The following is a 12,535-nucleotide window of genomic DNA, read 5'->3' as shown; positions in this document are numbered from 1 at the left end:
CACTCAGAGAATCTTTAGGGGCTAATCTGTGGTTTCACAAAGGAAGGGTTAATTTGGGGCAAAGTTTTGGGATAAATACATGAACGCATGTCACATCTCTCTCGGCGGCTGCCAATTGTAACCATTGATGTAATCGAATACTGTTTCCTTTATATCCAAATTCTACTCGTTTCCAATTTGAGGATCTTTCTATTGTTCTGTATCTAAAATAATGTAATTGAAAAAGATTTTTGGAATAGAATGAAATACATTACAATATTAACTGGGGAAACCAGTACAATAGAAGGCGAAACCCCTGTTGGCACCTCCATCGTGGCTACATGATGAGATACGGTTAGGCATGTAGGATCTGTATGATATCCTGAGGCACATTTCACCTTACTTGTTGCAAGTGGTCTAGTAGATCCTGCACATTTGCATACCTCGCAACTTTTGTTTGATGACCCCCCCATATAATACCCACATAACGGCCCCTACAATTTATAATGCCCCCTTTCTTGTGGCCTACACCAACTTTAAAATGCCCCACCCTGCACAATTCCCCTTTCACCCCTCCTTCTCAAGTTATGACTCCCCTCTCAGCTCCCTCTCATTGTCTCCTCCCTCACATTATGGTCCCCCTCTCATAATGGACCCCTCTCTCTGATCCGCCTCTTATTGTGGCCCCCTCTCTGCTCGCTCCTCACCTTATGGTCCCTTTTCTGACCCCCCCCTCACATTACAGCACCCCTCCCTGCCCCCCCAACCTCACATTGTGGGCTTCTTTGTTTGCTCCCCCCTCACATCATGGTCCCCTCTTAGCTCTCCCTCTCATTGTCTCTGTCCTCACATTATGGCCCCCTCTCACAATGGCCCCCTCTCTCGGACCCCCCTCTAATTGTGGCCCCCTCTTTGCTCCGCCTCTTTAGCCTATCCCTTTCCTTTTTGCTATTTAATAAAAACCCTGCACCATCATGGCATTGGACTTCTGCCCAGAGGATGCAGACTGAGTTGCAGCCTGGGACCTATGTCCTGTCACCAGGGTTGGTGCGGAAGATCCTGAAATCTGGGACTGTCACAAAGTATCCAGAACTGTTGGGAGATATATAAATTTGTAGGCTACCAAAGCTTTTCCCATATTTACTTTTTGGCAATAAATTTGGCAACTGAGTAGCCCAAGTTATCCAGGAACCTTTGCAGGGTGTAGGTGATCATTATCCAACTACCAGTTTGAAGCTCCATGAGAGACAAGATATGTAGCTGAAGGATGTCATGCACCTACCTATCAATAGCAGGGGTGACAGCCCGCTGTATGCAATGGCTCCACAGATCATCACTCCAGCAGTCAGGCTTGTGTGTCACTCCACTGCAGAGGCAGAAACTTATTGTCCATACAGGAACGTAATGGATCAAAGGGAAAAATGCCCACACATCAAGGGAGCAACCCAGGCACAGTTCCAATGGCAAAGTGGTATCTTTATTCCATAAAATCGGTCGAAACACATTGTACACAAGCGATTTCATGGAATATAGATACCACTTTGCTAATGGAACTGCGCCTGGATTACTCCCTCGACGTGTGGTCATTTTTCCCTTTGATCCAATTGTTTCAACTGTGTGAGGTCCACCTGATGGATGTCCACTGCACGAACCGCTACGCTCCTCAGTATTTGACATGCTTTTCCCCTCCGTTATCTAAGGGATAACACCCCATATTGATCACTTTTTCACTGTACCCTAAATTTTAGTCTGCACTTTTTTTGTTTCCCTCTTGAACTGCACGCCAAATCCGTTGGAAAACATCAAGATCTATACCTTTTCCAGTCTGTATCCAGCTCGGAACATACACAAATGTCTGCACATCCCAAAGAGAACATGGGTTCTAAGCAGTCCGAATTTGGGACACATACCTCAACAAGACGTACACTGCCCAAAGGTAGCCTGTGAAATCTGTTTTACAGGGCAGAGAGGGAAGCTCTTTAAAGGAAACCTACCATCAGAATCTACTATCAGAAGTAGATTCATCTTGTCTGCCTCTGCCCTAATCTGTAATTTTAATAATCCTGGAACCAAACTTGTTAAAAACTTTATTTTAGTAATATGTAAATTAACAGCAGAGGCTACTGCGGTGTGGAGTAGCCTCAGCTCCCAATGCCCGGCCAGGCTAGTACACGCCCCAGTAGCCTCTGCAGTTCATTTACATATTACTAAAATAAAGTTTTTAATAAGTTTCATTTGGTTCCAGGCTAAGTAAATTACAGATTAGGGCAGAGGCAAGCAGGAGGAATCTACCATCAGATCTACTTCTAATAGTAGCTTCCTTGTGGTAGTAGCTTCCTCCTTTAAGCCCTAGATTCTAATAGGGGACCATAACTGAGGCATAATTGCATGTTGCATTTTGCAGCAACTCTCTGCAATTTTCTATAACATTCATTCATTTGTCAATGAGAAAAGTTAAATTGAATCGAAAATGGAAATCGAATCAGACTTCTATGCATAGATATGCATAGATAGGGATAAGGCTACTTGGGGAACTAAGCAGCATATACTTTTATCAGGCCAAAAATTCAGGTCTAGTGCTGCTTTCATTGCAAGTAATAAATGTAAATGTAGTTGCATTGTAACTCCATACATTCATACAGTAAACATGCAAACATTGGGGCACATTTACTTACCTGGTCCTGCGGACTTCACGAAAGTGCATAGTCCGACTCTAATGCACTGTGCCGTGATTCACTAAGATCGTGCACCCAATATCCTGCATGTGTTGCTTCCCCGCTCAGGTCCGCCGGAGTTCACCATCTTCTTCCTGGTGCATGTAAGTGCATTGGATTGCAACACAATTTGAATGTTAAATCCTGCGCTCAGTCCGAAACAGTTGCATCATCCGATGGCCCTCCCCCCGATTTTTGTTGCATGGAAGCCATCGCAGCTGTGCCACAATCTGATCACATGAGAAACAATCCCCTGCTAAATACCTGTCACAGCCACGCAATCCCCGAAAATGACGGAAAACCTGACGAAAGTGCGGCCAAGGGACCTTAGAAAACAAGCCCCATTATGTGTTATAGTGTTATATATACTTGTCTATTTATATATATATATATATATATATATATATATTAATATTAATATACCTTATATTGAATTATTAATTATTTTAAATGTGTTTTTCTTATCAGTATTATATTCATTATTTTGCTTGCTTGTGTACTATTATTATTATTATGTACTAATATACATATACAAAAAAACCTGAAATATTAGTCCAATGCTACAACTAGGAATAAATACTACAAATAATGCAATATATAATAATGTTTCTATTTATATTTAGTAAATGTGTCCTGGCACAGCCTGAGACACTGAGACAATATCCCATGGTTCAGTGACCTTACTGCCAGTCTTAGTGCCTTGAGATATAGCATGCGGGCTGAAACAGATTGAACTGGCCAGATATATTGTTTCATTTAAGCCCTGGTGCGCCTGTCATTGTGCGCTTGACAAATAAGAGCACTGGGCAATGAACACTCGGCGCTGATTTTTAGCTGGTGTCACCTAATGGAGTATGACAGACCTTATTGTCAGGAGTAATAGCAGGGATAAGGCAAAACAGAGGGTTGCAAGCGACAGCACTGAATATGGAAAGAGCCACTTGTGTCATTGTGTGTTACTGCCAACTACACGTAGTAAGGAAAAAGTCATGATGTGATGTTTTACAAGGGAAGAAGTTGCGCATGTTTTTGCAGCTTCCCTTAAAATCTTGTTATATGGAGATCTAGTTAGTTCTATCGACTGGAAGCAAACATAAAAGCTTCCTATAGAATGACAGCAAGCAGAGATCTAGAAAACTGTGAGGAATTGATACAGAAAGTATATTGGAAAATTATATAACTTTTCCTTAAATAGACCTTATCAATTATTTGCTGATAGTGGACAACCCCTTTAACAGCTTTTTCTTCTCTTTTGGACATACTTGCTGTTTTTATAGTAAAAGCATATTAAAGGGATTCTACCAGCTCCCAAGTCACCTTTTAAGGAAGAATATGTTTCTATTTCCCATAGATCTGTAGATTTAGAGAGAATTAAAGGGAACCTGATGAATCTGATGAAGCGCTCAGCACGAGCGCGAAACGCGTCATTCCTTTTATTGTTTTAATTTTTTTATATTTTATTGCCATAATTGGCTTAAATAAAAGAAACTTTTTTCTAAAAAAAACTCCTTTTTGAGCAAGCCAGCGCCGATTCCTTTACAAACGTTCCAAATAGGAGAGCAACGCACCCTTCCTGGAAGCTATTCGTTTATTCTTAAAGGGAACCTGTCATGAGGATTAAGTTCCATAAGCCATCACTAACCTGTCATCCACGACAGTCTAAGAATTTCAATGATGTCCTGCTGGGTTCTATGACACAGACATAGATCTTTATGGAATTAAGAGGTCATGGGGAGAAGAGTCATTCTGGTCTGACCCCTCCTTGCTTTATGTCCCATACTATATGCTCATAAGCTACCTTCAGCGGCTTATTATATCTAGACTTGTGATGAGTCCGTAGGGAATGTCCTAGCATTACTATTCTCCACCCCTATGACTCCTTACACTTCATTTGAATACAGATTTCAAATATGTATTTCTGTGTAATGCTCCCAGAATCTAGAAGGACATCAGTGTCATCCTGTCACTCTCCTTCATTATAAGTTGGTGGCTTAAATCCTCCTGACAGGTTTCCTTTAAATGTTATAGATTTTCAGTACATTCTGGTCTTCTTTATAGACTTTTATTCAATTAGACATTTTGTACAAGGCTGGTGCTGGGAGGTCTAGCAAGAAGAAATCTGCAAACACGGCTGTATGAATATTATAGCCCTGACAAGTCTGGGATCACTCCTACATCTGGTACTAGAATCAGCTTCTTGGGGAATGGAGGATGTGTCGCTTCTGTTTGTTTTCAATCTGTGGTTTCAGGACCTATCAAGGACCTTGAAAGATCCTGAAATGTCTCTTGTGTGCATATGTATTGAGAGCAGGAACAGATGTACAAGGATTTAAAGGGGTTATCCGGGTGTTAGGGCCGGGCTGGGGTGGGCTAGTTAAACATAATAAACATGTACTTACCTCGTCCGGCACTGCTGATGTCCCGCGCCGCGGTCTGTCTCATCTATGCGCCGGTTTGTATACAAACCGTTTGTATACGGCCGTCCGAAAGCTCCCATCCGACACCATCTCTCAGTGCTTACAACGCTGAGAGATAGGGACGGATGGGAGGAGCCGTCCACATCGCGGACCGGAAGCTCCCTGTGCGCGGCTTCTGTGCCCCTGTAAACAAACAGGGGCACGGATCAAAAGGACCGCGGCGAGGAACATCGGCGGCACCGGAGGAGGTAAGTACATGTTTATTATGTATAACTAGCCCACTCCAGCCCAGCCCTAAGAAATTTTTAACAGCTGGATAACCCCTTTAATGGATGAAGGTCCTTTTTGCCATAGGCCCCCTAGGAGGCTTCGGCCCCAGGCTACCGCCCAAAGTGCAAATATTATAATCCACTACTGGACACAGCCCCGCCCCCACAGAACCGAGAATCTCATTTTCATAACTATACAGGCAGTCCCAGGTTACGTACAAGATAGGTTCTGTAGGTTTGTTCTTAAGTTGAATATGTTTGTAAGTCAGAATTGTATATTTTATAATTGTAACCCCAGACAAAAAATTTTTGGTCTCTTTGACAATTGGATTTTAAAAATGTTGGGTTGTCATAGGAACCAGGAGTAACAATAAAGCTTCATTACAGACACCTGTCATAACTGTTATAGCTCTTTATTGTAGCCTAAGGATAAAGTACAATAAATTACCAACATCCAGAGGTCCGTTTGTAACTAGGGGTTGTCTGTAAGTCAGGTACCCCTACCACCAGTAAATGCAGAATTTTCTCCACAATGACAGATCACTGAAACACAGGAAAGCTTATGAAGCAAACAATTTTTGCTTGCTTTTTACTAGTGGGGTGATTTTGGAGCTGATAGACTCCCCCTTTAAGGAAATACAAGCAATTGAACTAAACGATTTAAAAAAAAGGCTAATTTGTGACTGTTGAAATGTATCATTAGGAGCCTAACCAAAAAGAGTGGTGGCAAGCAAAAAAGTGGAAACTTTTGGAAGCACGAATGAATAATAGAGCTAAATCATTAGCCGGCAGCTGAAGTGTGAGATTTTCAAGGTTCATTGGTGACACTTTACTAAATACCATCAGTGTATTCAATGCAAAGACATGAAAGAAATCCATCCATCACATACAATTTATATATCACTTCTTTTCAGTGGATGTGTAAGTAACATTTTAGAGGTAATGGCTGAATGTCATATTCATTTTCTATCATTATGCAAATGCAATTATCAATTTGCAATTAATCGCAGCCTTGCAGTCCTTCACCTGATAATACCAGGCTATATGTTCCTCATTTATCACCTGTAAATGGAATTCCTTTTAAATGGCAGCAAATTGATTTAGTATGTTTTATGCTGTGTCGATTGAGGAGTCAAAGTAGTACATCTTTTAGCAACAATGCCATTGTTTTATAGGGATACTATGGAGCGATGCCACCATGTCACTCTCAATAGCCGGTACTCAATCTGTCTGACACTATTAACACTTCAAGCAAAGTTCTCTCCAGCTTCATATTGGTCGTATAATCCACACTTTATCTCTTTTTTGCTACCCATGCAACACCTACCTCTCACCCTATAATTGTGTGGGATAATTCTCACGTCCCTTCTGGGCTTTTATAGCGTTACTATAGGATAAACCCTGGGCTGTCGACAATGAGAAAAATAGCCCTCCCCCTCTTACAGATAAAGCCAAACTTCTGTTCATGGTCTGTGTCTTATGTTGTATCTCTGATTCCTATGCCTATTATTTTATTACTAATTTAATATCTGAAATAAATAACAATACTTCTCACCGGAGATCAAAATTAGAGGACAACACACAGGAGCACATTTACTTACCCGGTCCTGTCGCGATCCCCGATCCGGACTGCCCGACGAATATAAAGTTTGGCACGATTCACCAACATTGTGCGCCCGAGATCCTGCATGTGTCGCTTCCCCCGCTGAGGTCCGCCGGAGTTCACCAATTTCCTCCCGGTGTATGTGAGTGCATTGTCTTGCGACACAATTTCTGATGTTAATTCCTGCGCGTTGTCCGAATCCGTCGGATCGTCCGATGGCCCGCCCCCCGATTTGTGGTCCGTGAAAGCCGGCACAGATGCGGCAAAATCAGATCGCATGCGCCAAAAACCCCTGTAAAATGCAGCGGTAATCGGAAATCATTGGGAAACCCGACAAAAATGTGATCCACAGACCCTTAGTAAATGAGCTCCATTGTCCTAAATGTCAAGGTCATTGTATAGTCCAAAGTGAATATATCTTTACATGAGTAAAATAACAGTATTTTAAGCTTATTTCATAAATTGTACATATTCTAAAGCTCAGAATAAAAATGTACATGAGATAAATGGAAATTAAAAACACCAATCAAAATTAGAGAACACTTTCAGATACCTGCAAGTTATTGGTGTTAGGCTATATTAACACGACCGTATGGGGGACGTATATACGTCTCTGATAGATGACAATGGGCACACAGCGCCGTACAGTACCGGTCCGTACATGTACATGTCCTATCTTTCTCTAAAATGTGGTGGATAGGGGCAGGGGTAAGCAGCACTCACGCTCTTCTCCTGTCCCTGGCACCGCCGTGTGCCAGCCGTACTATGGTACTGTACGGCAGGCATATCGTCGTGTGAATGTAGCCTTAATCTCCTTCATTATCTGACAAACCCTGTTCAACTGGAAGTTAAGGCCCATTCCACATTATTTTGTGATCAGACCATGATCACAGACGTGGCAAGTGCAATGCGATCTCTATGGTAGGCTCTGCTCAGCTCCATATCGGGGAAATAAGAACTCTATGCAGGGAGTTAATAGTGATCAGCCCGTGAGTGTCCTTGAAGGTCCTGGAAGGTCTATTGAAGAAGTTTTGAGAGTACTTATGAGGAGTACAGAGCTATATCAAACCGAGTGAGGGGTTTAGGTGGCTTAAAGCCTCAGATACTGGGCCAAAACTGCCCATATCATATTATACCATTGCACATCGGTCATGTGACCTATAGTTATTGGCAATAAGTAATTCAGGATGATAAGTCTATACACTTTACAGGACTGATTCCATTGTGCAGAAACAAAGGTAAAATGCATAATTTAATATACAGGCAGTCCCTGGGTTACGTACAAGATATGTTCTGTAGGTGATTTTTAAAAGGGAATCTGTCACCAGGGACCTCACTTTCACTAAAGACCGGTTGCAGAAGTCCATCACACCTGCAGTGCAAATCTGCCTTTCAGCTTTCTCTAAGCATTTGTATTACAATATAATTGTGTGTTATAATTTACCTTTCACCCTGATAGTATCCTCTGTTTAGTCCCAGGGGTCGGGCTTTGGTTTGGATGCATTCCAAAAAACAACATGTGACATGTACGTGCTGCAGACACCTCAGCTCTTGGGCCCCACTTTTGTGCTCCTGTACAGCTCCTCTCTCCTGCTTCTTCACAGAGCTCACAGTCTAGTGAGCTTAAATAATTGGGGGAGGGAGGAGCTGTACAGGAGCACAAAGCTGGGGGCTGAGAGCTAAGGAGTCTGCAGCACAGACAAGTCACATGTTGTTTTATTTAAATGCATCCAAACCAAATCCCAACCCCTGGGTCTAGGACAGAGGATTCTGCCAGGGTGCAAGGTAAGTTATAACACACAATTATATTGTAATGCAAATTCTTAGAGAAAGCAGAATATATTTGCAATGCAGCTGTAATGGGCTTTTGCAACCTGTTTTAGGTAAAATGAGGTCCCTGGTGACAGGTTTAAGTTGAATTTGTATGTAAGTCGGAACTGTATATTTTATAATTGTAACCCCAGCCAAAATTTTTTGGTCTCTATAATAATTGAATTTTAAATCTTTTGGGTTGTCATAAAATCCAGGATTAACAATAAATCGTAATTGCAGACACCTTTGATAACTGTTACAGCTGGCCTGTTGTAACTAGGGGTAGATAACTATTGATATCGGTAGTGTGCCTACCGTATTACCTTCCATATTATTTTCTTAAATTACTGTTATTTTATCATACAGAGGCCTTGTCAATCCACCCTGGAGGTTTCAGCCATCAATCATGGCCGCATTCTGTAAGGCATTGATCACTCTCCCTCTCGCTCTACGTTCCTCAAGGGCTCCATTTCCATATCATTCCCTATCACTGTGTTGATCAGAATGGAAATTAATCAATCCGGATGTTCTCCCCTCAAGTTTCAACGAATTGTGTGTCACTTCCCAAACACCTCTGATACAAAATGTTTCCCCTGGATCCATTAATCTGATGCACTGGCCAGACCTCTATCCAACCCTTGGTTCTTGTAGGTGACAGGGTGTCCCGCAATTTATTGTTCTGTAAAGAATGAAGTAGCGAAGCCCACCGTGCCTCATGTCATGGATCATCAATCATAGGAACGAGGAACGTATATGGCCAAAGCGATTCTATGTTTAATCATGAAGGGCTCCTCCATACACAGTGCACCCAGGACGTCTCTAATGTATTGTTTTATGTATTTGTCTGTCTTTAGTATTGATTATATAAATCATCGCTCACTTCTATATTCCTATTCATCAGAGGTGTCACTTATGGCTCACAGTAGGGTTTCATGGTCACAGCTACGTTTTGTCATAAATATTATTCTTACATCATTTTTCAATTATCAGTTTCTTTTGCTATCGCTATATGATTGTTGTATGAATTGCCACAAGACAACGTTGGGCAACAAAAAACTTACATAAAAAGAAATTAGCAAAATACAGTAAATAAAAAAAATTAAAATTCATTCATAGGTAATAAATTTTTTGTCGAAATTTCAGTGACTGTTCACCATTCTCAAATAAAATTTTTGTTTGTATACTGAAAAGTTATACAATTTTCCAATATACTTTTTGCATTAATTTCTGTTTTCTAGATCTCTGCTTGCTCTCATTCTATAGAAAGCTTCGATGTTTACTTTCAGTGGATAGAAATCTGTCTATGGTCATGTGATGTCACACAGGTGCACGGCTTATCATATCACACAGCTCTGATTACTCTCTGTGATATAACGAGCCCTGCACTTGTGTGACCTCACATGACCAATGATGAAACAAGCCGTGCACCTGTGTGACATCACATGACAAGGATATAACGAACCGTGCACCTGTGTGACATCGCATGACCAGGGATATAACGAGCTGTGTGTCTGTGTGACATCACATGACCAGAGACAGATTTTTATCCACTAAAAGTAAACAATGAAGCTTCCTATAGCATGACAGCATCCAGAGATCTAGAAAACTGAGGAATTAAAGCAACGAGTATATTGGAAAATTGACGGCAATGGGCGTTGTGCACCGTACGGGAGGAGGATAAGACATGTCCTATCTTTCCCCGGAATATGGCGCCATGCCCCATGTTTCTCTATGTAGAGGGGTTGATGTGAGCAGCACTCACCCCCTCCTCCTCTCCATGCACCGACGTGTGCCCACCATGCTACGGTACGGCGGGCACACCTTAGTGTGAATGTAACCTAAATTTGTGACAGGGTCACCCACGTACGATTTGTTGCCACATGGGTCCTCCCATGTGGCAAAGTGGCATTTAAGACTCCTCCTGTACTGTAACCCTTTTATGACTCGAACCCCTATAGATATGCATCCAAACACATGATCTGTGCCCTCTTCATGCACATCACTGCTAACAGGATTATAGTGGCCAGTATCATTACGGTGCTACTATACTGAATATATGTGCCTTTTATTTTTTGTTGCCATGCAGCCACTCTCTAATTCACACCATAGATTCTATATATATGGCATATAACAACTTGAACAATCACATGATCCTATAGGTTAAGAGTATCCTACCTAACATGAAGCAAACCATGCCATTCTTAGAGTAGTGGCCATACAAAGTTACTGCAGCTTAGCTCCCTTTCATACAAATAGAAGCTGATCTGCACTTATTCCAGACACTTCACATAGAACAGCTGAGAACAAGTGATCTGTGGTGGACCCCCCAAGAATCTGCTATTGAGGGTCTATATTATAAATAGGTTATCAATATTGCCAGGCCAGAATTTTTTTTTAGGACATTTGCAGTCTATTCCTTCCATGGCGTACCCGAATGGATTTTGGTGCATCGGCGTCGGCTTTCACATGACACTAATCGGGGGGGGGGGGGGTGTTTGGTTCCGTCGGTTGTCCGACGGATTCGGACCACGTGCGGGATTTAACATTGCAAATTGTGTTGCAAGACAATGCACTAAAAATACAGCGGGAAGAAGAAGGTGAACTCCAGCGGACCTGAGCGGGGAAGCAACACATGCAGGATCTCGGGCGCACGATGTTGGTGAATCCCGCCGGACTTCATCTTTGTCGGGCAGTCCGGATCGGGGATCGCGACAGGACCGGGTAAATAAATGTGCCCCATTGTATCAAATAATTGTCCTGAGATATCAACCGTATAGAGTAATCGACCACATAAGTGGTAGAAAAATACATGTTTCCAGTAAACATGTCACATCCATGTATCCTGATATCACAGCTGCTTTATGACTCCCTGTCTTTCCAAATTCGATGTAAATCCGAGGAGTTGTTGCAAGTTTTTTGTATTGTATTTCAAGCTGTTCACAAATCCATTTATCCGAGTGCCGGATGAGCTTTAACCTACTGTATCTTTCCTAGCGACTGCATCCAACTTGTTTCACGAAACGCTCAATTATTCTGCTAATCACGGTTTTTAGCTACTTGACCCACTTCAGCGTTTACACCTTCCACCAAACAAGAACATTTTATTCCGTCACAATAATTACACAGCAGCACCGGACTGCTTTGTGTGGGATTGTCACATGAACCTCTGTACACAGCACAATATAAAACCACTTGCGGGGAGAGAAGACGTCTACTGCGCAATTATCAATCTGTACAGCTCCGCTTGGTAATGTGCCCTATAACACAGCAGCAGCAGGAGACTTGTCTGATACAAGATAATGCAGTGTTTAACAAATTTCACATTATTGTTCACAGTATTAGGCTCACGTTATGGGCAGATTTTCTGTGTTGGGAACTTGTTGTATAAGACACTACCAAAAATAGTTTATAAGTACATCCAGGGCGTAACTACAGTCGTAGCAGCCATAGCAACTGCTATGGGGCCCAAAGTGTCAAGGGGCCCCAGCATCCGAGCTGACACACTAAAGAGTGGAGGATGTGCATCAGTATATCCATATTATGCTGCACTTTGTAGATCATAATATGTATATAACAAATATATGATGTATATATGCTGCATCTGTGATGTGTCTATGTTGTATATGTATATGGTGTATGGTGTCTGGATATACTGTATGTGTGTATATATGCTGTGTGTTTGTAAATGTCACTGTATGTGTGTGTATATGTGTCTATATGAGCATATGTGCATAAGTGTAC

At 41.9% G+C, this 12,535-nt stretch overlaps 1 protein-coding gene across 2 annotated transcripts in view; it reads left to right on the top strand.

Annotated features, from left to right (window-relative positions):
* The window catches only part of NR5A1 (nuclear receptor subfamily 5 group A member 1), a 130,854-nt gene that overhangs the window by 77,105 nt on the left and 41,214 nt on the right, over positions 1-12,535 (top strand). The gene's annotated exons all lie outside the window — the stretch shown is intronic.

This window comes from Engystomops pustulosus, chromosome 9 (assembly GCF_040894005.1).
Source record: "Engystomops pustulosus chromosome 9, aEngPut4.maternal, whole genome shotgun sequence".
Classification (NCBI taxonomy): domain Eukaryota; kingdom Metazoa; phylum Chordata; class Amphibia; order Anura; family Leptodactylidae; genus Engystomops; species Engystomops pustulosus.
This window is presented reverse-complemented; position numbering and strand designations above follow the sequence as displayed.